The 26,134-nt window shown below is 40.5% G+C and overlaps 1 long non-coding RNA gene across 3 annotated transcripts; it reads right to left on the bottom strand.

The window, feature by feature from the left end:
* Window positions 1-5,599: 5,599 nt before the first annotated feature.
* LOC128325810 (uncharacterized) lies at window positions 5,600-24,489 on the bottom strand. 3 transcript variants are annotated; one of them, XR_008307648.1, is made up of 6 exons: window positions 23,834-24,489; window positions 22,317-22,424; window positions 19,182-19,290; window positions 18,738-18,826; window positions 10,800-11,058; window positions 5,600-8,780 (listed from the first exon to the last, which is right to left on the bottom strand). It is a non-coding gene; the product is annotated as an uncharacterized LOC128325810 (long non-coding RNA). The 3 variants fall into 3 exon arrangements; XR_008307649.1 differs by lacking the exons at window positions 5,600-8,780; window positions 10,800-11,058 and adding an exon at window positions 13,810-15,057; XR_008307646.1 differs by lacking the exons at window positions 5,600-8,780; window positions 10,800-11,058 and having other exon boundaries at window positions 13,810-18,826.
* Between the last annotated feature and the right edge of the window lie 1,645 nt (window positions 24,490-26,134).

Genomic DNA, 26,134 nt, shown 5'->3' with positions numbered 1-26,134 from the left:
GAAGGGATATGAATGATGGAGGGAAATGCTCAGTGACTGGAGCGTATACTGTTTCCAAAGTGCAGGGGAAATAAAATGCTTCCCTTTGGTTTCCAGTTCAAATATATGTGACATTTTAAAAAGGTTACAAATCAGCAGTGTATGAAAAGAATGGGAGGGGCCTTAAGCTCTTGGGAATCTAGTAGATCCAACAGAGAGGAAGGAGAAGGCAAGAGATAAGGAAAGATCCTATAGTTAGTGCTCTTTTTTTTTTTAAAGAACCTACAGAGAAAACTTGGTTCAACAATAATGTTTCCTGTTTGTTTGGTTGTGGATTTTTATACATACTGGTAGAGGTGTGGAGCAAAGGTGCTCCTACTGCCATCAATGCAGTGATATAAGCTCACTTTTCTGGCCAAGCTCTGAGCTGGCAGCCTAATCTATGCCTGAGGAGCTAGTACCTGCAATAACATCCAGTTCCTTCTCCAGTACTGCAGTGCCCTTCTGTGCCTAGGAATAGAAGATGGCAGACACACAATTTGCTTTCAGACATAAACATGTATTTTGATATAAAGCATATAAGCTGAAGTGTGATGGTTCATCAGGAAGCCAGGCAAGTGGAATACACATTGACAGAATATATTTGCATAGGTATCCAGGCATAGGACTCGCTGGTGGAGCTGTCCTGTGCCTGGAAAATAAATTGTTGATTAGCCTTTGAGATGATGATGGAAAGAAAATTAGTGACCAATTTATCAAGAGTCAGTAAGCATCCATCGTAAATCTAGCCTGCATTATCAGAGGCGTCTCATCTATAGAGAGAGATGTGATGAAAGCTCTAATCTCATTTAGTTGGCCTGATCACACTTGAACAGACGCACATATGGAAGTTCAGGTTAAAAGATTTGAACATAAACAAGATACTCTCAAGATCATCAATGTTTTATGAAAAACCTTGCAAAGTAACTACTAGGGATAGATGTACTGGTATCGGGGGGGGGAGGGGAAAGAATGAAAGTTAAGATGAACATTTTGAAGAAAGAAGTATTTCAGGCTCTGAAGCAGTCCCTCAAGGAAAAGGCAGGCCACAGGTGCTGTTTTCTTGGAAGAAACACAGATTATGCAATCATACTTTTTATTTGGATTAACAACAGTTAAAATGCTGGAAGCAAACTGCTACAAATAACTCTTTGTCAAAGTCAAGCACACCTAAGCATCTGATGAAGCCCATTATTTAGGATGCCAAAGTGCAGGAAGAATGTAGACATAATAGACTGGATGATGAGACAATTTCAAATATTTCTAAAGACAGTGGTATAAAATCTCCAATGGCCCATTTAGGAAGTGAATTACAACTGCTATGGAAACGAGTAGCCCTGAGCAAGCAAACGGCCTCCTTAAAACTCAGGATGGAAAAACTAGGAAGGAAGTTGAACTATTTGGAAAACAGACCTTAAGGAAAAAATAACAGAGTCCATCAGTTCAACAATGGTGGGTGGCCATTGCCATCTTTTTATTTAGCAAGGGGAGAACAACTGGCCCTATCCAGCTCCAGTACAGCATCCCCCCAGTGGCTGTTGCTGGTGTCTATCTTATGTTTCTTTTTTAGATTGTGATCCCTTTGGGAACAGGGAGCCATTTTATTTATTTATATCTATATAAACTGCTTTGGGAAAGTTTGTTGAAAAGCAATATATAAATATTTGTCATTTTTGGTGCTGAAGCATCAAAAAATTTTGAAGCATCAAAAATTAAAAGTGATACTCTGACGAGAAAGACTTTTCCATAAATCCCAATGTGTTAATCAATGATAAGGGACAACATAGTGCACATGTTCAAAAGACAAAAACAACTGAGAGCCTTGGGGCACCTAAAGAATAACAAACATATTGTGCCATAACATTTTGTCAACTACAGTCCACTTCATTAGATGCCTGAAATGTTATCTGATGCATCTGAGAAAGTGGATGGTAGTCCACAAAATGCTACAATGAATGTAGTGAAGCTGCCACAGATGCTTTTGCTGTCATAGACTAACAAAACTCAACCTCTGGATGATCAAAGACATTTTCTTTTCTGTTTTTGTTTTCAGAGGAGAGCTCTTGCACTGAATATGATTTCTGGAGCTAAGGTTTAGCAGAAGTAGGCTATTTTGGGCTTATTTTAAAACCCAACATTGGATAGCCCCATCTTTAACTCGCTCACTTATGTGAGAGCCTCATTCACTTTAGTATGACTTCTTCCAATAGAGATCTTCACTGAGTTGATACAATGGCCCCAGAGTTAGTTTTATGGTGCTATAAGTATACATGCCGTTAAATGGGGCCCCTATCCATGATGAAATCATGATGTCAGCATCAGAGGAGCAGCTAGGTAACTTTGGACCCTAGACCTAATGAGCTTAACCCTGCCCCTGCAAAATAAGCATCCTCTCCACATATATTCTTTTTACCATAAATTCACAGGTCTGGGCCAGTGTTCTCTCTAAGGCATGCACACATGCATGTGCTCATGCATGTGTGCGCACACTGCCTTGATCCTGCCTCTCAGAACAAAACTCATTCCACATAGAGAAAACAGTGGTGTGGGCCTGAATGCATTTGGTTGTGGGCGGTGGGGGGATGGAAACCACCCCCAAAGGGATCCATATATCTTCATGATCATTCACCACAGACCCACAGATCTGGGCCAGAGTGCATTTGCAAAAAAAGAAAAAAGAAAAAAAAGGGGGGGGCATGCAAGCCCCAATGGATTCACATAGCTTCTTGACCATTCACAAACTAACTAGGGGACACAACATGTATCCTTTGCTCTAAACACAAAACCAACTTGGACATATAGTGCATTCATAAAGAAAAAAATTACAACCACAACACATGGCCATTGCTTCACATTTCTCATGCAGACCTTTTGGATAACAAACCCACTTGAGCATAGTGCATGTTGTTTGTTTATTCAGATGTAGCAGTTAGTTTCACTTTCACTAGATGTGAAGTACACCATGGATATAGATAACTCTTTGGGGCACCTTATTACAGTAGGGAAAAATTCATTAAAAATCACAGGATTGTGATTTTATAAATAAAATAAAATATTTTTATTTTATTAAATAAAATAAATATTATAAATAAAAATACACAGAATTGTGCCATCTTGGACTACATGTGTGCCCAAACTCTAATCCCAGCCATTCTGGAAATGTAAAGAGTTGGGCAAAGCCGGGGCGGGGGGCATGTTGCACTTCTTTATGAAAGCAAAGGTCAGGTTCCTTCACATGGAGGTGAAATGCTAGTCCAAGTGGGTGCTTCAGTTCCAGAAATGTTTGTAATTTTCTGCCATGAAACAATCCACTAATAGTACCTTTTCAAAGTTTTTTAAAATTCAAAAATCATTAAAAAATAATTAAGAATTAACTGATCTGCTTCAAAATCAATACATTGAGTCCTGATAACCTGTCCGACATCTGCATCAAGTTTCAGAACTCTAGGCCAAGCCATTCCAGAAATATGAAAGAGACCTGCTTGGCTTGGCCTGGCCTAGAGACCCTCTTTTTCCTTGGGGAAAATCATAGGGCCCTCTAGGAGAGTGGACACACGGACCTGGACTCCCAGGTCTGTGAAATGGCATCCTGACCAGTGTCCAGATATGCATGCATGGATGTTTGTGAGTTGTGAGCATCTCCCTTGTGAGGAAAAGGGAGAAGGAGGCAGTAATTAATTAATTATTATCTTTATATTTAATTATCTAAGGCATACCCGTGGCTAATCCCATACGTGGCAGCTCTCACGAGAGTTCAGAGAGCTGCTGGATAGGCATGGGATGGGTGGGAAGAAAGAAAATGGTGGCTGTGGCAGCGGCTGGCCAGAAAGCAATGTGAGGGGCAGAGAAGAAGTGGACCGGCCGGCCAGCCAGAAAGGAGGTGGGGAGAAGAAGCTGGCCATGGGGACAAGAAGCAGGGTGGGGGAAGAAGAAGTGGGCCCACTGGCCAGAAAGTGGCGGAGGCAGGTAGGTGGGTGGGAGAAAGAAAAAGGCAGCGGTGGGTGGGCGGGCTGGCCAGAGACGCAGATACTCTGCACCTGACCCAGCTAGTTATTAATGATTCTGCTTCTCTAGACAAGAATCTTTCCAATGCACAAACATGAAAATGTCTGCTACCACATTCCATAGTGATATCTGAAAGGAGAGGGATTATTTCTTCATGATTTTAAAGACTTGCATTTATTAGCATAATTCAGTCTTCCTCCTCCACCACCACTACTATTTGATGATGTTGAAAATGACAATAGCCATATACTGTAGGAAGCACTGGAACAGTGGAAGAGAAATCAGCTAGACTGTCAATGAAACACAAATAAGCCTGGCCTGTGAAAGTTCAATAGAACAAGACAAGAATCAACATATTATCAACATAAGCACTACAGCAGCAGAGCCTTTAATGTCTGGAGCCAACTGAGACTCCCAGCAGGGATAAAACATTAAATTATGTTGGTTTTTGTGGCCACTTCTACATAGAAAGACATTAAAAAAAAATTAGTTCCAAAAATGGTGAGTAGGGATAATACTGATGCTGAATTTTTGAGTGGAGCAAATGCCACCTGAGAACAGAGCATTTTTGTAATATTTGTTGGCTGCAGTTAATACTTAATGTTTGTATAATGCACAGTATTAGAGTTCTGAGTGTGCAAAGCACTTCACATGCATTACTTTGCTGTACTACTTAAAATAACTCTGTGGTAAATACTATATTTACCTGAATACAAGATGATTCCGAATTTAAGATTAGCCACTTTAAAAATAGAGGTTAAATACAGGTTATACCCTTATTTACCCAAAATGAAGAGGACTCTGAATTTAAGATCACTCCCTAATTTCTAACATGAAAGAGTTTGGAAAAAAACATCGTCTTGTATTCAAGTAAATACAGTATTACTATCTCCAGAGCTGGTCTTGAGGTAGCAAGCATGACTTGTCCCCTTAGCTAAGCAGGGTCTGCCCTAGTTGCATATGAATGGGAGACTAGAAGTGTGAGCATTGGAAGATATTCCCTCAGGGGGCTGGAGCCGCTCCAGGGAGAACAGAAGGTTTCAAGTTCCCTCCCTGGCTTTCCCAAGACAGGGCTGAGAGAGATTCCTGCCTGCAACCTTGGAGAAGCCACTGCCAGTCTGTGAAGACAATACTCAGCTAGATAGACCAATGGTCTGACTCAGCATATGGCAGCTTCCTATATTCTTATACTATAGTTGAAGCTGGCTTAGCTGGGAGGGCATGGTTTGCCTAATGCAGGGGTGGGGAACCTTGGCACTCCAGCTGTTTTTGAACTACAACTCCCATCATCCCCAGCCACAATTATTGTGGTAGGGGATGGTGGGAGTTGTAGTTCAAAAACAGCTGGAGTGCCAAGGTTCCCCACCCCTGGCCTACGGCCACCTAAGGCAGAGGTGAGATTTTAACCATGGCAATCCTGATTCACATTGCACAGTCTCTTAACCACTATAATATACCACCTCTCGTATTTATAAGGGAATAAAGAATAACACAGCAGTTAAGTGAGATTACAGTGAATAATTTTTTTATTGCTAGTATATTCTAGCATTACACCTGTTGAACCTCTTTAGAAAAACTGGATATACAGAAATGGTTGCTTAGAAAGATTTCCAAAAGAACATTGCAAGTGATAATGCAGCACAAAGTGATATTGTCTGAAAGCCAGGAGATACCATGAATATTTCCTCATTTATGCAATCTTTTTGGGCTAACAGAAATGGAGAACAACCTGACCAGCAAAAATGAGCATACATATTTAGGGTCTCTTCCTTGGGCATGCTCTGTACAGGAAAACTGCAATGGAAATGAGAGAACTCTAATTTTTTAAAATATGAAGCTTGTCATAAACTGTTAAATACTTGCTAGAGTGCATTGAGGAATAGCTTTGTGAGGATTCTGAGTGCTAACATTTCTTTGTAATTCAACATCATTTCAAGTAGTTTTTCCCAGATCATCTGTTTTAGCACAATCAAAATGCAGTTGCCACCCATTTGCTAGCTGAGGGCAATACAGATATTCTTCTGAAAGCTTTCCCTTCCATTGCAAAGATGTCACATTTTCCTGGTATCAAACGGAAATATTTTGTATCCAAGAAAATACATATTACTCCCAAATGCTCTTGCCATGTGGCTATGATGGAAATGAGGATGAGCTACACAACTCCCTTTGCCATGTGCACACATTATACTTTTTTTTGAAAAGTATTATTTAAACTACCAAGAGGCTGATCATTCCCACCTGTCCCTGTTGTACTACTTTGGTGTAGAAGCTGTCCTTTAAACAATTTTTTTGTGTGTGGGGGGGGGGGATAAGTCAAATATAGCAAAGCAGCTTCCTATATCCTTGCATTTCTTTTGAAACTTACCTTTCCCTATGTCCCAAATGTTTAGATTTGGAACACAGGGAAATCTAATGCTTAGATTTTATTTAGATTTTAAAACTAAAATGCCACAAATATGTACATGTTTCTATCATATCACCTTTCTCTGACAAAATATTAATGTTTTCACAATTCCCCAATTCATTTCACATTAAGAGAAGCTTTGAGATCCAATCCCTAACCCAAAACAGTCTTTTACCAGACAAGCAAGCTTCAATATTCAGTGTAAAGCACATATATATTGCACAGCAACAACTAGAACACATTATGAGAAAACAGGTTGCGTGAAAAGGCAGGCACATAACAGACATCATGCACAGGTTCTGTCATCTATGAAACAATCCCATTAATGGAGGCTGGTTGATCAGCTGATATACTTATCTCTTTATAACTACATTTTATTAGGATGACCTAAATGACCAAAGTAATTAGCAAAATCGAATGGGCCCCTGGGACAAGAAATGGCTGCATCTCTGCTTTTGAACATATACAATCTAGCACAAGGCTCAACAACTTTTGCCTGCTAGCTGTTGTTGGACTACAACTCCTATCATCCCCAGCCACAGTGGTCAATAGTCAGGAATTATAGGAGCTGTCCAACATCTTCAGGAGGGTTGAAGCTGTGCAGTCCTGATCTAACAGCTTATCAATTCAGTCTCTAGCATTAGGCAGAACACATGTAAACCACAGAGCAGTACTCCAGCCAAACTGTGGTATAACTATATTGAAGCTTTTGTGTATTGGACTCTACACAATGGCATAGATACCTGGGAGATACCTGCATGATCCCCACTGCACATTAAGGTCTTCAAGAGAGGTCTGTGTCCTGATGCCACCAGCTCATCTTGTGGCAAGTCCTGACTTGTCAAGACTCCCCATTGTCACAGGAAATCAAGTGCATCCTCCATTTGCAGGGGATGTCTATACTGATGACTGACATTCTGCTGTGCTATCAGAACGAGGAGTTGGGCGTGTTGATTGATAATATTTTTGTATATTTAGCACTGAAGTGTTCTGATTTATAAGAAATGTTAAATGTTGCTTTAACATGTCTACTATGTTTACTATTGCTATTTAACATGTTTACTATGCTTACTATTTACTAAAAATGTTTACTATTTGCAGCGACTCGAGAGTAGGCCTTTTCTATAGTCTCTTCTTTGCTCTGGAATGCGCTCCCTATAGCCGTTACGATTCAATATCTTTACCTGCCTTCAAAAGAGCCCTTAAGATGCATCTTTTTAGCCAAAATTGTTGTTTTAATGGTTGTTTTATTCTGATATTATTGTATTTACTTTTGTAAACTGCATAGAGCCTTTGGAGTCAGGTGGTATATAAATAAAATAAATAAAAATAATAATATTTGTGAAACTCCCAATATGGGCATTTCCTGTTGGGCTCTTAACGCTTCATGCAACTCAAAATACAGAGATTGTCCCCATCACATAAAGAAATAAGGGTCATATTTCCAGCTGTGCAAAAATGTAAGACAGTGAAAGTCCAGCCATCATGAAGCATAGAATAATTGCTATTTCAGGAGCAGGGCAAGGTGAATTGAATAGGAATGATGGTTGCTGTGATTAAAATTATCCAGATTTCCTTTTTGTGTAATTTATGCTTTGGAGTCATATGGGGCCACAAAACTTCTGTTTTCTTAGAACTTTCATGTCCTTCAAGTTAGTTTTGCATATTCTTTGCTTTCCCCACTCCAGATTGGGACTGGGAGATTTCTACATCTTTAATCCTTATGATGTTGGATTATTGATTGGAAGCTCTGAAGAGGCAATGACTAAACACATTAGGAACAAACTTGTATTAATCAGAAAAACAGTTCACTCCGTGTGCGGTGGAGGCGAGGATTATCCTTTCAAAAGTATCTGTCTCATTCATATTATTATAAGTTACTATAAATTATGCACTCACATCTAGAGATTTGCAAAACCGTAAATGATCCTGGATACATGAATACACAGTGATTCACTCTGATCTGCCAGTGTACATAAAAGGTCAAAACCCCATTTCTGTTCTGCTTATCCTTGAACACCATTTGAATGGTCTTATTGTAGGAAATAACCGCAAGTGTCAATCTCTGGTATTTCACCTAAAAAATTAATAAGACTTCCCTGAGACAACCTTCCTCAACTGTCAAAACCGTAACAGTTCTGAGCAATGAGGCCTGGAGGGGGTTGAAGGTATACGTTCCTCAGCATAGGTGCAATCGTTACCATGTCAGGCCCAGACAGAATCAGCTTAGCAAACATAAAAAATGTGCTGTCAATGTTTAAATATCCTCAGAGAAAAATGGCACTCCACCGCCGCTGCGTGCTGCCATCATCCTTTACTTGTTTATCCTGTTAAGGAAGCATTGGTACCATACCTGTAACGAAAAGGAGAAAGGAAGAGCAGAGGGGAGGTAAAGTCCAAATTTCTGTTCAGTTATTTCAGGCCAGCACTGAACAGGAAACAAATTAGAGATGAGACCTCGGTCCAGGCTCACCAAACAATTCATAAAACTAGAAGTTCAATTGCACATCCATGAAACCAGAGCTTTCATGGCCTGAAACTTTATTTACCATTAAAGTCGAATTTTGAAGAAGATGAAAGAATCCACACAACTAGTGGCTTCATGAATTGATCAGTGTGGCAATGGTGTGCAAAGGAGCCTGGCCCATTGGTTGTGCAGCCACCCACTGCCATAGTTTATCTCTGCACAGTGAGGCTGCTTTAAGCAGAGCCATCTTGTCAAGCAGAAGAGTGTACAGGGAGTGAGGGCAGAGGGATTTTTGGTGATTACCCCTGCCTTTTTGCTATCCAGAAATATATCCCTGAGGGCTGTGCAGTCCTTGGGGACATAGTTTTATATGGTAAAGAGCACTAATCAGAGGCAGGGAGATTCAGCAAGGGCATCATGTGCTCTTGCCCCACATGATGTGCTGCTTGACAGGACATTGGCTGAAGTAGTCTTGCTCAGCAGGTACACAGATCTCTTATAGAAGCATGTGGGCCCTTGTCTTTAAGGAAGTTGTTGTCTCTGATGCTTCTGGCTCTTCCATTTGTGAGATACCTGCTTTATCATTCAACCTAAACAGAACTAAAACACTTCAGAGATATTCATTTAAAACTCTTAGAAGGATGTGACTGGAAATAGTTTTTCTCCTCCTCACAACATCAAAAAAAAAAAAAGAGTCATCTTCAGTCGATATAACGTAATCATGTACACTTTATACATTCTTGAGACGATGGCCGCCTTCAGACATAAAGCAAAACTGGAGGCAACCATGCCAGAGGTTCAAGATTTTGGTCATCCAAATGTGTGAACCCACGGTTTCATCACCGAACCATAGGTTGGTTTTAGCCTCCAAACCTGAATCTGAACCTTTGGTTGCAATTCAGTTTTGCCACTGAAACCTCAGGTCCAAAAGTAGCATTGTGTCATCTGAATTATTCAAGTGGGGCCTCTGGTTTGTGCAAGCTGCACAAACCAGCCTTGAAGGTAGGAAGCTCCTCCCTCCTACTCGACTGGCTGCTGCAGCTTTTCTCCATGCATCAAAAGAAGCCTGGACAGCTAGTGCCCTCCCAGGTTGCAGATAGGGATCATCTGGGAGCATGTGGGGAGGCGGAGGATGGAGGCAAACTGCAGGGCCATTGAACCTGCGGTTTGCCATTATGTCCAAAGGTGGCCTTTGATTGTATAGTGGTTTAGGAAGAGGAGTGCTTTAGAATCCCCAACAGGCTATGTATTTCTAACTTGCTCTCAAGTTTAGAAAAATCCCTACATAGTACAAATCCAGTATAATTCTCCTTGGGTAAGAGCTGCAATGAAATGTCTGTCTCCATTCTAAATTCCGCTGTGGAAATACTTCCCTGCTATAAACAACTAAAACAAAAGCTTAAACAGAGATGGTGAGGTTGTTCTCATACATAGGCAAAACCGGGCTAGGAAAGCCCAGCCTGGTTTTGCCTGAGCATGAGAACTGCCGGGAGCCACACATCTCCCAGGGGCATCACAGCAGTAACCTTGCAAGGGAAGCCTGGCTGTTAGCCTGTAAATGCACCATTCTCCTGGGCTAACAGATTGTGTATTGATGCCACGTGGCTCCTTGTTGCACTCACACACCAGCAGCCTCCCAGCCAGTGTCAACACAGTCCCCATAATGCACTGCACACTTGTGTGGTGCATTCTGGGAGTACCGGTAGCCTCGGGCCCCCAAACCTCCTTGCTGCTTGCAGAAGCCAGCAATCCTCTAGGCGGTGGGCAATCTGCCCACCCAGCAACAATGAAAGGATCGTCTGGGGAGGAGGTAAGCTTTTCAAAGCTTCCTCCCCTCACCCCTTCAAGCCCTTCCCATGGGTTGTGAGAAAAAGCTCGGTGGGTAGTTGTGGCAAATAACCGTACCTTCATATGAGGAATGAGTTCTAGAAAGGGAATTCAGTGTCTCGACTGGATTTGTAGAGAGGCTGAGGGACACACTTGAGATGAGCAGATGATGACTCAGGTTGCAGAGTCAGTGACAATTTCAACCACATTGGGATGCTGCAGGACCAGTTGCAGACATACATGGAGATGGATGAATAAGAAAAACAGGAGTCGTGTAATCCAAGGAAAAAACACATATTATATGATTGTCCCATTGATTGTGCTCTTTTGCCATTGACTGTGAAGTGAAAAAGTAAATGAGAATAATATGCCACATACCAGATGAACCTTGACATTTCAGTACATTTTTGGTTTGGCAACTTCTGCCCTCTTTTGCTAAGATTGCAATCCAGTGCAGGCTTACCTGGAAGCAAAGCCATTTGAGGTTTACTTCTGAGTAAACATGCATAGGGTTGGGTTGCATGAGAAAGTATATTGACACATCAGTATGTATTTCTACTTGTCAACACATCTCACTAATTCTAAGGAACTTCTGAGTAGACATAGATTGGGCTATACAATGGCCACATTCATGCATAATGGGAAACTGGAGTTTAACCTGTATGTCCAAATGTGTGCAACCCGGGTCCAAATGTGTCCAACTCCGCAAACTCCAATTTGAATTCTCGGCTTGTAGTGAGTTTCGCTGCTGACACCTGGGGTTTAGGTTCTCCAGCATTACATGCAAATGCAGAACTGGAGGCTGCATTCACTGTAACCGGAGTTGAGGGTGGAAGCTCCTTCCTCTCTCCAGCCATGATTAGCTGAGTGGGCTGGCCTTCATGCAGGAAGGAACCCTGCACAGCCAGTTCCCCTTCCTCTCTGCACTATCCCTGCCTTCAGGCTCTCTGCTCTCTGCTATATTCAAATTCGGACAGGAGAGAGGGTGGGGAGAACAGAACCATGGGTCCATTGGACCCGCGGTTGCATGAGAATTCAGTCAATACATAATGGTGACAGACCCATGCTAAATAAAAAAAAGGCTAGTTTCTTAAATGAGCCTTTGCATTATCATTGTTCCTTACATTTACAGAGCTTTGATGAACCTTGTGTTTATTCCATTTATTCCTTTCCTCACATGTATTGAAATGCAATCAACACTGTCAGCTCTGTGCCTCAATATGGTGGAGAAAAGCTGACTAGTCCTACATTTGTACAGCCTAATATACCAAATGTAATATAAGTACTTTTGATCCAAGGAGTATCTTAGTTAATTCTTGGATACCAATTTCAATTAGAGATTATTTGTACAATGCTTGCAAAATACAGCTACTACAGAGCTTTCACACTGGCTCCAATGGGAAGATAGTAAGGCCTTCATCATTAGGAAATAGTTACAGCGTTAATGGTGACCAGAAATTCAGTTATAAAGATATTTTTCCTGTAATGTTTCAGTTTGAACTGCTGTACTGGTAAAAGACTATAAAATATATCATCATTATTATTGCTGTTATTAAACATATTCATATAGATCTTTTCAGCAAAAGGTTTTCAGAGCAGTTTATGCAGCAAAAGATATGATAAAATGTTATACAGAAGAATATTCATTCTTCTTATAATATTCTTTACATCAGAGGATCAATGCATTCATTTTGAACCTGAGAGGCAGCTTAATGAATGGCTGATCCAGTATTGCAATCATACTGGGAGATGGACAGTGGGCTAGCATTTCTTCCTCCAAGAGCACAAATGTTTCCATTAGCATATATGTTAATGTAAATGTCTTTACATTTTCTGTTTCTTTTTACATAAAATGATTTATGTAATGGATTCTTTATTGCACTGTGTCTTCTGGCTATGCAGCTGATTTAATCTTGTCTGTCTGATAGGTAGCTAGACTTATGTGCCATACAATATATTATTTAATAATATTACAGAGCTTGATATGTTATTTTGCCTCCCTGAAATTTCCAGCCTAGTTTAAACATCTGATTGGTGTTACTGTTGACAGACTAGCAACACCTTCCTTTCAGTCAAATAGTGTATCAGAAAAAGAAAACAAACTGTACTAGAATAAGTTAGCTATAACCCCAGTTGGTTCTGGAAATCTTTTCAGTAAGCCTATAAATGTGTGCTTTCATTTTCCCTAAATTTTTAGGAAACCAGCTTCTTCAGGTATCTTGGTTTCACATACTTTGCTTATAGATGTCCACATATGATCTTACAGTAATCCAAATTTATTTATATATATTTTTTATTTAACATATTTATATACCACCCCAAATCTGCATCTCTGTGTGGTGTACAACCAAAGACAATACAAATTAAACAAATTAAAAATAATTAAAAGATTAAAATCATTTAAAACCCAACATTAAAAACTATTAAAACTGTAAATCTAATTAAAAGTCTGGGTAAACAAATGTGTCTTCAATGTCTTTCTAAAAGTTATCAGAGATATGGAGACTCTTATTTCAACAGGGAGTGCATTCCAAAGTCCAGGGACAGCAATGGAAAGGGCCTGTACCCAAGTAGCTACCAGACAAGCCAGTAGAAACCATAGCTGAATCTCTCCTGAGGATCTCAATGGGTGATGAGGCTCATGGCAAAGAAGACGTCCTCTTAAATACCCAGAGCCTAGGCTGATTAGGGTTTATAGGTAATAACCAGCACCTTGTTTTTTGCCCCAAAACTTATCAGCAGCTAGCTCTTTCAGCACAAGAGTAATGTGGTCTCTCTGAGATGACCCAGAGACCAACCTAGCCACTGCATTCTGTACGAACTGCATTTTCCAGACTATGTACAAAGGCAACCCCACATAGAGCACATTGCAGTAGTCCAGTCTGGAGGTGACCAGCATATGCACCACCATTCTGAGGTCATTCATCTCAAGAAACAGATATAGCTGGTGTATCAGCCAAAATGGATAGAAATCACCTCTGGCCTGGGACACCAGAGATGAAGACTGTTGGCTCAAAGAATGACTATGAGTCACCTCTGGCAATGAGCCACATCTAGATATAGTTACAGTTATCAGGTGATAAGCAAGTTGTCTTGATTGTCCTTTATTAACAGGTTGGCAGTGGCACTCTTGTTTATTTTTTAAAACAAACATTGTACAATGTAGATATTCTCAATTCAACAAAATCCAGCCAATTTTTAGTTGGGGGAAAGGTAACGAAAGAAAACTTCCATGCAGATTCTTTTGTTTTTCAATACTAGTTCTTCTGGAAAATACAATTCGGGGAAAATTTGCTTAAGTTAGTCTACAAATCATAACAATATAATAGAAAACTTATAGTAACGTTTCTGGAAGAAACCTTACCAAGGCCAGTAATCAGATGGAGAGAAGGCAACAAATATATCCTCTAGGAGCTGTTATGCACTCTAGGAAAAGTTCTAAGCTGTCCCCCCGCCCAGCTTTATGGATTTAGAGGTAAGGGGACACACACTTTCCAGCCATGACTATTCTAGCCTTAACAATGGTTGCATTGCTTAAAAATGAAACTGTACCATGACAGGGCCTTGCAGCAACTGGGAAAGTTATTGGATAGCATAGGTGTAAATGACAAGAGGCCATGGTTATTATGAGTCACAGAATACCTTTTGTCTAGTTTAACTCTAAAGGGACTGCTTCTTTGCCAGATAATCTTCAAACTAGGTGGAGAGCTTTTGTCAGGCAATGAAAACTGAAAGCCTTCTTAGGACAACATATAGGGGGGGAAATCCTATTATATCTTTAGCTATAGGCAACAGGACTGCATGTTTGAGGAGGACAGGTGAAGGGTAGGTTGGGGACAATAAGAAGCAATCCAATTTAGCTGCACTAGCTAGGATGGAATTTACAACTGCCATCAATCCTCATGCTTTAAAGCAGATACTGATCACCAGCTGGTGTTAAGGAAAAAATTCTCTCTCTGGTACAGTATCCCACAACTGGTTGTGTATATTTTTTTCTTCTGATCATCATGCCTGGACTACTGTCAGAGGCAGAATATGAAACTGGATGGATCATTGGTCTGTTCCGGTGCATCAATCTCTATGTTCTTAATTTTCTTCACAGTCTGCAGAGATTGGGATCAAGTTATTTATACCAGAGTAGAAATTTTCACAGCATATTGTAATAGTTTCAGCCATTCTGCTGTTATCACAGATAGTAACTTAAATGATTCCAGCATCTCATTCAGAGCCGTATAGTACATTTTTATAGGATCTTGGTGATTTACTAGTTTTATTCTTGGTAAGAAGTCAGATGCTCTCCACTTAATTAGATCCATTTTAAACCAAACATCAGCGCCTGCATATTACAAAGCAAACATTCAATATAACAATAGCAATAACATGAAGAAACAGCATCAGTGATCTCTAAAGATGTAATTTAGAATTTAGCTTTGGATTTATTTTAAAGGGAAGATGTAAGCAGTGCTTTCATAGCAGAGAGATTTATTAGCACTCTGCTTTTCCATTATCCAAGCATCTCACTTGCCCTAAAGCACATGTACTGCGCAGACAATGAGAGCCAGTGTAGATTTTCTATATTCATAAATTACAGATGTTGCTCTGAGCAATACATCTATCAAGACAGTTCTCTAGAAGACTGAGACCTACCTTTAACATATCTGTTCTAAAACAAGCAACAGAGGATGTTGGAAAAATAAGTTGGTAAGTGAACGTACTCACTGACTGCAAACCACAGCGTGAAGTCCAATTTGTTTTATTAAAGATATTTTCATTTCTGACCCAAAGCTCTTTAATAGTATCTAGGGTAGCAAATCTAAGAGAAAATAAGAGCTTTGAGGAGCAAAGCAAAACTTTGCTTTAATATCCCTTCTGCTGCAAAAGCTCTCACTCTAATAAATATGTTTTTCAGTTCATGACAGCACAGCAAACCCAGTGAATAATAGATGGGGCCATTTTATGACTAATTTGTATTCACTTTTTAAACTTGCACATTGAACTGTCCAAGCTAAACCACACGTTCAGACAGTGAATGTTATTTATTTTCCGCCTTTTGAATTTATAGCCAATGTGTTGTGTCTTGTGTCAGGGCAGTATGTCTATATGCCTCTCCATGTACACAGGCGATATCTATCTATCTATCTATCTATCTATCTATCTATCTATCTATCTATACTCAGAGAAAGTGAGGGATGGTTTGTAACAGAATAAATGACTATTCCAAAGAGTACGGAACATGCTGGCAGAATGAAAAATCTGCATAACAAACGTGTGATAATCTCAAAAATGGATTTGGGACGATGTGTGGGTGTATGTATGAATGGATCCATATGTTAGAGATGATAATCTGGAGTCTTCCACATCTACCGGCAATTATGAAATGAACAGACATTGTGGTAAGAATAAGGTTAGTAAGACCATGACAGCATCTAAAACTTGTTCAGCCCCTGTAAAGCACAGAATGCACAGCTCAGCAGAATGGAAAGTAGGAAAGGACAATGAGTAAGAGGGGAAAGGAGAGAGAGGGAAAATCCTTCATACTTTGCCTATCAATTGTTTATTCAGAATGTGAGCTTTAACACAAGTAATTCTGGGAAACTACTGATGAAGCTTGATGAGGTAACAAATAGCAAGGGGTCTTTTCCTCACTGCAGACGTACTTTGTGCCAAAAGTTAAGCATGCACACGCACACGCACACACACACACACACACACACACACACACAGCTGCCCATTCCTCCTAAATAGTATCATAAAATTCTTGTTTGATTTCTTTTTATTGTCCAAAATTTGTATGCTGCTTTTCTGCCAAATGGCATTCAAGGCAGCTCAACAAAATAGAGGAAAGCATTAATCCATGACAAAAGAGAAGAGCAAACAGAATAAAAGGATGCCATGATGCAAAAATAATAGCTAAAAGCAGCAATTAACCAATTCAGAAGCTTGTAAGCCATCTGCAGACCAAAACGGCATCGAAGCACAGGAAGCAAAGCAAACCCTATAATAAATTAAATGACACCACCACAACTAACTTCCAAAAGGAGGATGAGTGTGGAACTGGCCACTGTAGTGGAAGTAGTGGTCAGGCTGTCAGCAGCCTCTTCATCTCATCCTGCACCCTTTTTAAAGCCTGCAGGGATTGGTTCCAACCTCTTCAGGTTTTAAAAGACATAGGGCAAAGAAAGGAAGGGTGCCAGGAGCCTCTTCTTCTCACCCCACACCCCTTTAAAAGTGGTCGGATGGGAAGCTCCCAATCTAACCATTTGTAGCTCAGCAGGAGCGACTCTAGAACAACTAACTTGTGAGAGCAAAGGGGTGGCAAACAATATTATTGAGGCTACGAGGATTGTGCTATACATTGAGGTCATTCTCATGACCAGCCCTACTTGGGTAGGAGAGCTGTAGGGTGGGTGGTGAGAACTGCCAGGATTGGGACCAATCCCAGAGATCCTCGACCAGGTAGCCCAGTTTTTAAACCCGGGCTAAAAGAAAGGTAAGAGGTATTGCATGCGCATCGTACTTCACTTGCTGGCTGTTCTGGGGTTGAGGAGTGAATGAATGAGGCTTCTGTAAACAATAGATGCCTTTCAAAATAATTAATTCAAGCTATAGTACCATGACTGTATTGTCTGGTAATCTGTTGTAAAGTTCCAGTCTGGTGGACAGGAAAGTGAAAGGGGGAGCAGGAAATATTTTGGGGGAAGTGCTTGCTATCCCTCAGAGTCATCCCTGCAACCTGGGGTGATGAGAGGAAGCTACCAGCAGGCTATTCTATTTAAAGCCTGCAAGAGAAGAATACAAGAATTGGCCTGCTGGATCAGGCCTAAGGCCTATCTAGTCCAGCATTCTGTTTCACACAGTGGCCCACTAGATGCCTCTGGGAAGTCCACAAGCAAGAGGTGAAGGCATGCCCTCTCTCCTGCTGTTGCTTCCCTGCAACTGGTATTTAGAGGCATCTTGCCTATAGCCACCTCCAGATGCAGGGAAAAGCAGCATTTGGTACCTTGCTTCAGATGCCCAATGACTTTGGGCTGACCTGAACAAAGGTCCTAGAGGCCCTCTCCCAAGTAATCACCTGCCTACATTTCTCATGAAAGGGCACTAAGAGTAGGGACCCATACTGATCACAACTGCTGAGCAGGTTCATATGGAAGTAGTCAGTCCTTCAGGCACCCTGTTCCCACACACTTTAGGGCTCTATCTATCTGTTGGATGTATAAACTGTCTGATATAAACATCTCCAGGCAGTTTACATAATAAAATTAAAACAATTAAAATCATTAAAAACCAAATAGTTAGAAAAATTTAAAAACAGTATACATTTCTTTAAACTAAAAGCCTGAAGAAACAGATGTGTCTTTAGAACTTTCTTAAAGGTAGCCAGAAATGGGGGAGCTCCGATTCTGACAGGGAGCAAATTCCCAAGTCTGAGGGTGGCTAAAGAAAAGGCCCGGTTCCAAGTCACCATCAAACAAGCCAGTGGTAACCGCAACCAGATCTCCCCTGATGATCTCAGTAGGCAGCGGGCTTCATGATGAAAAGGGTACTTTCTTAAATAACATAGGCCCAACCCATTAAGGGTTGTATAGGTAATAACCAGCACTTTGTATTTGGCCCTGGAACGTATTGGTAGTCAGTGAAGATATTTTAAAATAGGAATAATATGATCTCTTCAAGTCGCCCCAGAGACCAACCTGGCTGCCGCATTCTGAACCAACCACAGTTTTCAGACTACATACAAAGGCTGCCCAACACAGAGCACATTTCAGTTGTCAAGCCTGGAAGTGACCCACACCATTGTTTTCAGGTAATTTATCTTGAGAAATGGACGTAGTTGGTGTATCAGTTGAAGCTGATAAAAAGCACTCCTGGACACAGCCTGAGACATCAGGGAGATGTTTGAATCCAGGAGGACTCCCAAACTGTGTACCTGTTCCTTCTGGGGGAGATCTACTGGAACAAGTAGATCTAAACCATATCTTGAGTCCGAATCTCCCATAATAAGTACCTTCATCTTACCTAGATTCAGATTCAATTTGTTATCCTTCATCCAGTCTTGACTGCTTCTAGGCAGGCACTTAGGGAAGTTATGCCATTTCCCAATGAGGCTGACATGGAGAAACAGATTTGGGTGTCATCAGCATACTGATAGTACTCTGCTCAAAATGTCCTGGTGATCCCTCCCAGTGGTTTAATATATCTGTTAAAAAGCATTGGAGACAGTATGGAGCCCTGTGGGACTCCATGCAAAAGCTCTCACTTTGAAGTGAAAGTCTCCACTTTGAAATCTGTCTGAGAGGTTGGTGTGGAACAGTGCCTCCCAATCCCAACTTTAAAGATCAAAACCACCACTTGACCACCACTTAAAAACTGAGGGATGTTGCAACAAATTTGGTGTTTGTGATATTGAAGCAGATGACCTAATACAGTAATTTTTTTTTTAATAACACAGAGCTGAATCACCTTCTTGGGCAGTCTATTAGAAGCTGATCCAGATGGGAAGTCCTCTAGTGGAATTAATAGGACATCTTGCATGATCTGTGAAAGGTATTCATAGGTCCCTGGAGCAGGGCTGTAGAACAGTGGAAGAAAACCTGCTTTGCATGCAGAAGGTTCCAGGTTCAATCCCTGGCATCTCCAGGTAGGGATCAAAAAGACTGATATGTGAAACCTTGGAGAACTGCTGCCATTCAGTGTAGACAATGCTGAGATTGATGAAATATCTTAGAGGTAGCATGATAATTGCATCATCTCTAAAGACTCTTCCATGGTCTGTGCCACCAAAGAAAGTTAGTCATGAAATTAATGGGTCTTAAGTTAGTCATTACTAACTAGTCTCATTGATTGCAACAATGCTTATGACTAAACTTTTTGGGTATAATTCATTGTGGTTAAGTTTTTGCAAGTAGCTTTCATTCTTTGCTTTTAATCTCATTTTTGCTGAATTCAACACTTAAACTGAAACTCCCTTGTCAACATAAATTCTGAACATTTCATAGTATGTCAATGGAGGAATCTTTCCTGGACACATCTCAATCTGTATGAGAAAGAACAGTACAATCCTCTTATAGCTGATGCTAACAGAACTATGCATTCTGGACTTAGTAATTTAGTTCCTCTCAATGAAAGAAAATGCATCAAAGTGGAAAATGCTGCAGAGACTTCCACCATTGCCAACTATGTGTCATCATTCTGTCCTTAGTTCATTTCATGGCAAGCATCCTTGTAACATCAGTGATGGAAATAAATTGACCATCTCTGCAGCATTTATGAATAAATTAACAAGTTGTTTTAATAAGAACTAATCTGCCTACTTTTCTTTCACTAGTCCTACAACTGGACTAAATTTGGTTCAGACTGAGGTCCACAAGTTAGACCTCTTGCGCCTCAAATGTTCATGTGTCAACCACCTTGGATCGGGGAGGATAGAATCTTTACAAACTACACCATTGAGGTGTCCCTGTGTGTCACTCACTACAACTGTACCTAATTTGCTTCAAATTGGTTAGACGTTCCGCAAGTTAGCCCACTTGCACCTCAAATGTTCACATGTCCGCCATCTTGAATTGGGGTGGATGAAATCATCACAAACTACGCCGTTGAGGTGACACTATGTGTCCCTACAACTGTACCCAATTTGGTTCATATTGGTCCAAGCATTGCGAAGTTGATAGGTAGGGACACACACACACACACACGGAATGCCAGATGATCTCATAAGCCTACTGGAAAGTATGCTAAAAAGCACAGATTCCAGTACTGATCTTGTGAGAGCCCACAGTTTACCTCTGCAAATTCTGAAATATGTGTATCTATTCTTACAGCAAACAAGGCTGTTGTTTCTTCAGGAGCTTTTAATGAGATTTTAAAACTCCAAGTACATAAATTCGCTGGATTATCCCTGTCTGTATGCTACTTAAGGGATCATTTCCTTTAAATGATGTTCTGTTCTTCACCATAGCATATTTAGCAATGCATTTAGCAGTTTTACCCTTAAATACTTTCTATAATGTGCATGAAAAAAAGGTTCTGGAATCTTCAGCACCCCAGAATTTAATTTTGTATTTTAATTGTTTTTTAATGAAAAAATTCATTAAAAACATTTTAAAAACATTTTAAAAATTCATTAAAAACACTGAAAATACAAAATTAAATTCTGGGGTGCTGAAGATTCCAGAACCTTTTTTTCATGCACATTATAGAAATTATTTAAGGGTAAAACTGCTAAATGCATTGCTAAATATGCTATGGTGAAGAACAGAACATCATTTAAGGGAAATGATCCCTTAAGAAGCATAAAGACAGGGATAATCCAGTGAATTTATGTTATGTATGTATGTATGTATGTATATTTATGTTTGTATTTATGAATTTGTGTATTACTTTTAATTGATGTTTGTTAATAGTTCTTCTGTTTCACATTTGTATTCTATAGAAACTCTTCAGTGAATTCCCACTGAATGTGCATTCCCATATTCACATATGGAGTGATCAGCCTCCCCTCCCTCTAAAGAGTTAACAGGGAGTGAACCCTTGTCTCAGCTGACAGGCTGGTGAACTCCAGGGCAGCCAATCAGTACACCAGGTGGGTGAGACCTAGAGAGTGGTTCCTGGAAATCCTGGGAACAAGAAGGGCAGTCTGTGCTGGAGAAGCACGTATGGAAAGGCTTAGTGAGGGGCATGGAGTTTTTGCTCCCTCATTGTCAAAGCCAGTATAGAGGTTTCTCACATGGAATAACTGCAGATACTTGAAAGACAGGGTTGCAGGAAGCTTGATCCTCATAAGGTGGTGGATGAGTTTCCAAGGAAAATAGGATTCAGCATAGGGAACAGTTTGTCAGTCAGATTTTGCGTTAGAAACTTATATATCTTTGTGTGTGTGCTTTGCATATTCCTGATACTGTTCTATTATTGTTTACCTGCAACATAATTGAAATAAGATACACTAGCCTATGCTCAACCCACTTTGGGCTCTGCAAAAGACTCTGTAAACTTTTAAGCATGCTTAAATGCAACCTGAAACTGAAGCCTAGGGACAACCTATATTTGTAAGCTACTAAGTACTTGTGAGTGTATTTAAAACCTGAAAGCCTCAGACAGAAGCAGTCGGTAGTAATTGAATAAAACTGTTGGTGGTGGGGGGGGTTGTTCTCTTTTTTCAAGCTTTTTTAACTCAGGAAAAGGGGCAGAGCGGAAGGGGGATTTCTCTGGTGCAAAAGCATCCTCAGATGCTCAGCAGCCATCAGTTGATCCTGTGCAAGGTCACATGTTGAAGATTTTTTTGTATTTGCCCAATACCCAATTACAGAGGGACCTTGAATTGAAGTACCCAATCCACTGGTCTGGCTCTCTGAAAGTTTTAGGGTGCCTGGTGGGCAGCCTTTTAAATCTACCATAAATATAGAAAGGTTTTAGGAGAAGCCCAGTCCCACGTGAGCTAGCTCTGAGACAAAGGCTTTAATCCACTCCAACATAGAACTGCCCCATCTTGTTGGCATGTATGGGAAAACCTGTATGTATAGAAACCAGGGCTGTGCAAATATTCAATATGGAAGCCAATTTGGAGGGACCCCAGTTTGATTCAGTGCTTCAACTTACTGTTCTTCAATCTTGACAGATTTGGAGGTCTGCTTATCTGGTCCTGGACAAATGAAACTTCACACAGCCCTAGTAGGAGTTCCGCATCCACAGAAGAGCATAAGGGAGCTGTAGATTTGGGTGCAAGGTTAAAACTAATCATGAGTAAATCATTTCCTCTAAATGCAAGGAAACAGGCAGCAAACACTCTGATCTCATCATCAGTGAGGTCTGATTATTTATTTCATATAACCCCAGGAAACTGAAATGTAATTAATACTTGATTTTTACCTTTTGATCCTCCTAACAGTTACCCCTCTTTCATAGAGGCATGCACACATAGTCATAAAAGAACCAAGGTTTTAGGTCACTGTTGCCACAAGGCATTTTCTTCTGTAACCTTTCCTGCCTACTGTGGTAAGAAGAGCTTACAGCTTGTGTCTATCATCACTGCATATAATTTCCCCTAACACATTAACTGACACCCACCAGCCAGGAATGTGGTGGTTGACCTGGTAACCGGATATGCATTTTTTAATATAAGTGCCCTTTCCTTTAGAAATAGTTGTTGCTGCTAAATGGAGATCAGAGCTGATGGAAGAGACTTTGCATTTAACCCATTTCTGCTAAATGGGAAGAAAATCCTGTAGCCAATCCACATTGGAAGGCTATGTTCTTGCTAGTAAACATGAGGAACTAGAAGAGAAATAGACATCTTAGAACCATTATCCATAATGAAGGTTGCTTCATTAACCATTACGCTTGCTTTTATTTTATTTTATTTTATTTTATATTTTCAGTGTCTTATTAGTGTTATAAGTGTCTAAATGGGTGGTGAGAGAGGGCAAAACATTAGCACGTTCCCCAACTCCCCTCTCAAAATACCTGGATTTTTTTCATTCGAGTTCTATTTGTTTATGTTGCTTAGAAACAGATTGATTTTTTTTAGTAGCTTCCAGCTACTAACTGCTATCAACACCATTACTACTAATTAATTGTTTAATAACTTTATAATGAAGAGTGTGCTAGGTGCTAGGTGCATTGTAAATAGGGTTGCCATAGTCAAGTTCCCCAAAGCTGGGTGGCCTAATTTGCAAATTAGGCAAATTATGTGGCAACTAATTTGCATTTTATTTATTTATTTACTTGACAGATTTGTATACTTTTCCCTCCTTCTCTGCCCTCCCAAGTGATCGGATCCAGAGTAAAATCCGGGCAATTTGGGCAGAGCTTTTGAAATCCATGTAAATCAAGGTGGAATTTAGCAGCCGAGTGGAGGAGCCAAAATCTGGGGGCTAACCTAAATTCTGGGGGACATGGCAACCCTAACTGTAAACAGCATGTCTACTCAGACTTCCCAGAAGCTGCCACCTACAATGGGTTTTATCTAAAGAATCATGAGAGAAAGAATATAGTTCTCATAGCGTTAGTGGCATTCTGAAAACTTTGTGAATCCACACAGTGCTACAATAGGCAGCTTATATATTGTTTTTATAGTTCTGCTTGTGCAAAATGTTGCACATCGTCTTCTATAATACCTGCAAAAGAGGAAGTGGCTTCTTATTTCTGGCCTTCTTCATGCCATGCTCCTTGGATTGAAGAGTTATGTTTCTAACAGTTCTATGCTACTGGAAAATGCCATTTCAAAATTCTTTCTGAATCAATACATTTATATCATACGCTAATGTTCTTTGCAAAGAACATTTCCCATTATATAGGGAAGCTGCACTATACAAATTTGATTTAAGGATGAAAAATGATTCTGGAAGGATGCTTTTTAGGAAGTCATCCAAACTATTTGTCGTTTCAAAGAAGGGGGATGCATTTATGAAAGTCTGTATATAATTAAAAGTCTTTCAGATGAACAGATCTTTGCATGCCTCTTGAAGTAAAATTGGCTCATAACAGATCTAAAGAAATGAAAAGATACTATGAATGTTGCTGCTTTGTGCATATGCCTGTGCAGTGCTCACAGGAACACTCTATCTGAAAGAAGAATTCAGCATTTATTCTTTAATTAGTGCCTTTCCCACTGATGGTATTTCAAGTTAACTTCCCATACAAATGTAGATATGCAGGAAGAAAAAGAAGAGATACTTGACTTGTGATTTGAAAGTATTGCCACTGCATACCCATATCCAGACTTTCATTCTTTTCACAGCCCCATTGAACATTCTTTTAAGTTGGGATCTATAGATTCACTCTAAAAAGAGTTTATGATGCATTTCCCACTAGCCAGTACAGCATATAGTCCACAGGTATTGAAATATTGTTTGTCAAATACTTCACTTTTTTTTAACCATCTGCTTCATATCACTTTTAAAAATGGGAGGTATATATTTGATATCCCCATCTCTTCCAAGGTTGTCTAGGAGTCCTTCATCTCAACCAGCTACTCACAGTTATGAACAAAGGGCCAAGCAAGATATGGCAGACCTGGGTTTGGGAAGGCAGTTCACTGCTGAAGAGCTCTAGAGTGACAGGGGAGGGTATGATTTGCAATCGGGCAGCAGTACGGAGGAGGGAGTGCTTAACCCACTTCTCCCATCCACTGCTTCCTCCTTGCAGCCCTCTCCTCCCAAGAGACTTCCCACCCCCAGCCAAGGGGGAAGGTTGGGAAGAGCAGGAGGCATCATGGGGTGGGGGATTGAGAAGATGGTGAAGTACCTATCTACCATTGCATCAGGACCTGAGATAAATAGTCATGAGCCCCTGGTGGCGCAGTGGTAAAACTGCCTCCCTGTAACCAGAAGGTTACAAGTTCGATCCTGACCAGGGGCTCAAGGTTGACTCAGCCTTCCATCCTTCCGAGGTCGGTAAAATGAGTACCAAGAATGTTGGGGGCAATATGCTAAAAATCATTGTAAACCGCTTAGAGAGCTTTGGCTATAGAGCGGTATATAAATGTAAGTGCTATTGCTATAGTGATATCGAGGAAACTCGATGTGGGGCTGTGTCAGTTCAGGCAGCATTTAATATAATTATCAAAGTGAAAATCCACTGTAGTTGTAAGCTCCAGTTAACTTCCTTTGCAAAAGGACAATGACTGTGGTGTTGGGGAAAGTGTTTCCCTAACTGTTAATAAGCCAGATAAATGAAGCCATCCTAAGTGTCTTAGTATGAGTGAAAGCACTGCTCTGCCTTCTCTCTTCATAAAAACCAGTCTTTGACAGCTGTAAGTAATGTTGTTTTCTGCTAATAGCATAACTCCATTTATTTCTTGCAAGACAACAGTGGTAAGCAGGTCATCTGACAGAAAGCGAGCAAGTTCATACCAGATTGTAGCAGTATCCAGCAGGTGGTGCCACACACTGGCTGCATTTGCCTACTACCTTTTTTGTGCCCTCCCAAGTCTATATGTAAGGTACACATTCCAAGTCCTGCACCACTTGGCACTTGAGAAAACAATCATATGCAATCGTCATTAAAAGAGAGAGAGGGTATGGTGGTGGTGGTGAAGATGAGTGCGAGAATGCCCGATTGTATAGTTTTTATAGCAATCCCCATCCGGTCTTTCTCAGTGCAGTGAGGTGTGTAGAGAAAGCGGCTCCGATTGTCTGACTTTGCTGGAGGTAAGATGCTTTGCTGGAAGTCTTGCATTGAATGATGGAAATAATAAGAGGGGAGATGAATAACCAAAAATAATGGCACAGCTGCTGCCAGGGGAACCCTGTCTATTCTGGTATTCAGCTAACAGCAAGAGAGTAGTTCTCCCCCCCACCCTCTGCCGCCCGCCACAATTCTCTGCAAGAGTTATCTAATTACAAATTCTGGCCTTGGCCTTGGGAGGTTGGGCCTGAGTCTAAGCTCAGCTCTGCCTCAGTACATCACATTAGTAA

This window comes from Hemicordylus capensis, chromosome 5, assembly GCF_027244095.1.
Source record: "Hemicordylus capensis ecotype Gifberg chromosome 5, rHemCap1.1.pri, whole genome shotgun sequence".
In the NCBI taxonomy this organism is placed as follows: Eukaryota; Metazoa; Chordata; class Lepidosauria; order Squamata; family Cordylidae; genus Hemicordylus; species Hemicordylus capensis.
Note: the sequence above shows the minus strand (reverse complement) of the source record. Positions and strands in the feature narration are given on the sequence as shown.